This window comes from Salvia hispanica, chromosome 1, assembly GCF_029641045.1.
Source record: "Salvia hispanica isolate PSC_SH4W2 chromosome 1, Shi_PSC_v1, whole genome shotgun sequence".
Lineage (NCBI taxonomy): Eukaryota > Viridiplantae > Streptophyta > Magnoliopsida > Lamiales > Lamiaceae > Salvia > Salvia hispanica.
In genome coordinates this window covers 46,715,318-46,719,994 of record NC_142692.1, presented here as the reverse complement: position 1 = coordinate 46,719,994, position 4,677 = coordinate 46,715,318, and the positions used below count along the sequence as shown (strand labels likewise).

Genomic DNA, 4,677 nt, shown 5'->3' with positions numbered 1-4,677 from the left:
GAGTACATTTTTAATGTCAAATTTCTTTTATTATTAGAACGAGATATGAATGCAGCACTTATGGATGTCAATCTCATGGGTGATGATGGGCACATACTTCTGGATGGAAGGAAGCAATTTCAAAGGGATACACATACTGGGTTTGGTAAGTGTGTAATATATAAAAATTCTTATAGTAGATTTATTATTTGCAGTAATGTTAGTCTTATTATATTTTGATAAATAGACGGCGGAAAAAGTTGTTCAAATCAATGACTGTGTGTATGAACCGTTCATGGTATGATAGAAGAAGTGAAGACTATAAAAGAGAGTATCAACCAGTACATGCCCCAGCCGTCCCAGCACTGTAGTCACTCTACTGTCAGTCTAGTCGTGATGATCTGCGGAATTAGTAGATTGATATTTGTTTTTTTATTTATAAACTATTATAGTTTAAACTTATAACGGTACCAGATTTCATGTTTTTTTTTTTTTTTTGAAAAGTACATTACTATTACTTTATCAATCTATATTACTTATCTACAAATTGATGTTGTTTATTTGATATTTTGTTGGTTTGCTATAAACAATTTGTTGTAATTGGATAAGCAAACAAATAATTGAAACAATAATGTGTAACTTAAACTTAGTAGCAAAATACCAACCAATGATTTTTTTTAAATATTAAATTTGGGCCCAATTGAGCTTGTTGCTAATTCGTTGATAATTTTAGGATGAATTAAGTGTGTTGCTAACAGTTTGTAACGGACTAAGTTTGTTGCTAATTTTTTCGATCCCTTTTTGATGCCGATAATTTAGGAGCAAATTTGGTGCGCTGCTAATTTCGTTGCTAACAATTTGTAACGGACTAAGTTTGTTGCTAATATTTTCGATCCCTTTTTGATTCCGACAACTTAGGAGCAAATTTGGTGCACTGCTAATTCGTTGCTAATAATTTGTAACGGACTAAGTTTGTTGCTAATATTTTCGATCCCTTTCTGATTCCAACAATTTAGGAGCAAATTTGGTGCATTGCTAATTCGTTGCTAACAATTTGCACATACTAAGTTTGTTGCTAAATTTTTCGATTCCCTTTTGATGCCAACAATTATCAACAGACACATTCTGCTACTAATTTGTTACTAAACCATTAGTAGCACAATTTTGGTAGTTGCTAAATTTTAGCAGCAAGGAATTTACTAGCAGTGTTGATCTGTTGCTAATCCGCTGCTAATCCATTTTACTAGCGGAATTATGCGAATTAGCAACAAAATTTTCCGCTAGTAAACCGGCAGTTTTTTGTAGTGATCTAGGGTTAGAAAAAATGAGAATGAAAGAAGGAAGGAAAAAATATACCTTACGTGAAAATCACGCGTCTGACACTCTTTAGCGGTCGCTGACTGCAGTTCAGCTAACCGCTGTGGATGGTACGATCTCACTGTTGTTCTCTTGGCGGGCCGCTGCAAACAACTCAGCGGACCACTGACCCTGCTCCAGATTTTTTTTTTAGAAAAATGAAATATCAAAAACAAAAGTTTTTTTTTTCTTTTTTTAGAAAAAATGAAAATTAAAATGAAGAATACTAAAATAAAATAAAAACAAAAACTACTATTAACTTTAGTTCTACGGAGGAAAACTTCAGCTCTACGGAGGAAAAAAAAACAAACTAACCTAGAAAATTAACAAAAACTAGAAAACAATCAACATAGAGCTTTATACCTCACCCACACTCTATGGAGCTTATCAAGTGTTGCAGCAGATTGTGCAAACACAGAATGTGACAATGGACACATAAGATTGAACCCACACAAATTGTACCTCAGATATTTTGGACAACTTCGTTTGAACTTGGATTTTTCGATTTTGCCCCAACTTTTCCTCCATGCATGACTTAATTGTGAATCCCCTCACTAAAATCAGATTTGTCAGCAATAAAAGGAATTAACATTATAGAGAGAGAGGGTTTGAAAGAATTAACCATAGTTTTGTTTGTCTCATCTTCTTCATCTTCATGGGGAGGCAGGGTCATGGTGTCAGTGCTAAGAAACTGCGATTCTGGGGGCTGAATTTCAGGCAGCGGACCGCTGCAAAGTGGTGCAGCGGCCGCTGGTGGCTGCTCTGCATCTGTGTCCGAGTCAGGCTCGGCTGGTTGTGAAGTTCCTGGCGGATCGCTGTGAAGATGTGCAACGGGCCGCTGCGGAAGATCAACGGCTGGCGAGAGATCAGTTGGTTCCTTCTCTATCCCTATTGCAGTGGCTAAAATCCCCATATTGTATTCCAATTCTCCCACTTATGCGACAAGACTTGCCACTCCTTGCTCTAAAAGGTCGGAGTGTCTTTCCAAATTCATCAACCTCTGATTGGTCACCTTCATATTTTCTTGTACCTCGGTCATGCAAATTTCTAACGGTCCTCCCATTTGGAGCGGGGCGGTTCCTCCTTTTCTTCTTCAATGATTGATTTTTCTTCAAAATATGGAAGTATCGCCTCAGTCATCATCTTGCTGCTATTTTCGAGTCCTTCATTGATCTCTTTGCATTTCTTCTCCATGGACTTCATTGTGTTTTCTAGTCTTACTTTTATCTCTTGTTGTAGACTCTCCTCTCTATTTCTTTCAAATTCTTGTAATATGAATTCAATATTTGGCTTCACAAGGTAATATCTTCTTTCCTTCTTTAAATTTCCGTCTAGACTGCAGCTGGCAGCTTTGTGCGACTTTGGTAGAACGCCCATAATTCTCTCCACAGAACTCTGATAGAGGTGATCTTGGTACCAACTTGTAGCACTTTTCAAGACGAAGATAATGGTGTGTAGAACGTCCAGATCAGACTTCAGTATCGCCGGAAAATTGAGTTTGAAGATAGCTGTCGCGCGCCGCATTTTCCCAGCGGTCGCTGGCAAGGGCCCAGCGACCGCTAAAGAGGGTCAGAGCCTTCTGGACTCTTTGCAGCGACCACTGCACATGTTGCAGTGGCCCTCTGGGCTCCTGCTTCCGGAATTTCACATTTTTATGCCCTTTTTGGCTCTATTTTGCACATATCTCACAAAACACGTCAAAATACCAAAATGGATAAAATATACGAATAATGGACATGTAATGCAACTTTGACACTCAAAGCGGACCAAATAATGGCCTTAAAACCGTGCAAAATCTGAGCGTATCAGCCAACCTGAAGGGTTTGTTGACCCTAAGTACCCTGATCATGTGTGTCTCTTGAAAAGGCTTGGTATGGCTTAAAGCAGTCCCCTAGGAGATGGAATATTAAGTTTGACCAATGTATGCAGTCTCTAGGCTTTACTAGAAGTGCTTTTGATCATTGCCTTTATTTCAAAGATCTCAATTTTGTTCCTGTTTTTCTCCTGTTATATGTTGATGACATGCTTATAGTGAGTCCTAGTCCTTCTGTTGTCAAATATGTTCAAGATATGTTGGTTACTAACTTTGATATGAAGGACTTGGGGGATGCACAGAAAATTCTGGGCATTGATATTGTGCGAAACATGAAGAAGAGGGAATTGATTCTAAGTCAGAGTTCCTATGTAAAAACAATCCTCTGTAAGTATAATATGATGGATGCCAAGCCATCCACAATCCCCTTGGCTGCTCATTTCCTTCTCAGCAAGGACCAGTATCCTAAGAGTGACAGTGAGGTCCAATAGATGAAGAAGGTGCCATATTCTAATGCAATTGGATCTGTTATGTATCTGATGGTGAGCATAAGGCCAGACATTGCATACTCTGTCTCCGGCCTGTCTAGATACATGTCCAATCTAGGGCAGCCACATTGGGAAGCTCTTAAGTGGTTATTGAGATACCATAAACATACTGTCAGTTATGGTTTGAAATATTCTAAGTGTTCAGATGATACTAACCTTTGTGGTTTTGTAGATTCAAACTATGCTAATGACAGGGATAAGAAGAAGTCCACTACCTCTTATGTTTTTACACTTGGTGGATCTTGCATTAACTGGAAATCCCAATTGCAGCACATAGTGGCCCTTTCCACTATTGAATCTGAGTACATTGCCATCACAGAGGCAATGAAAGAAGCCTTGTGGCTAAAGGGGTTATGGGAAAACTAAATTTTCTCAAGCAACCCATTGTTGTATACTCTGAAAGTCAGTTAGCTATACACGTTTGTAAGAATCCTGTCTTTCATGACAGGACTAAACATATAGATGTCAGATTTCACTTCATCAGAGACATAGTGGAAAAGGGTGAGGTCCAGCTTGAAAAGATCCACACTGATCACAATCCAGCCGATATGGGTACTATGTGCCTTCCGAAGATGATTTTCTGCATCAGGAAGCTTCACATTGATTCTGGTTAGGTAATGTGGCCAGGTATCTTCCCTTGTGTATTTTTCTCTAAGTGTTATACTTGTATAACTGTTGATGGATACACTGTGGGTTTGATGTCTTCTTAGTCCATGACTAGAAAGCCATCAATAGGCGATGATGAAAGGCACATGCCAAATCCCTCACTGATTTGATAAGGCCCAAGGTGGGGAAATGTAGTACTATGGGCCTATGAAATGGACCGGTCTACTTCTTTGTAACCAACCCAAAAGATTGCAGCATGTTGGAGTATTGAGGCCTTAGCCCACTTCACTATTAAACCCTACACGTGTCACTCTCTGGTGTGGTGTGAGAGCTGAGTCATTTATATACTCCTAGCTCTCACTGTTCACTTCACTT

General features: G+C 38.9%; 1 pseudogene; it reads left to right on the top strand.

Annotated features, from left to right (window-relative positions):
- The first annotated feature begins 3,639 nt into the window (after nt 1-3,639).
- Nucleotides 3,640-4,310, top strand: LOC125198420 (secreted RxLR effector protein 161 pseudogene; annotated as a pseudogene).
- The last annotated feature ends 367 nt before the right edge of the window (nt 4,311-4,677 follow it).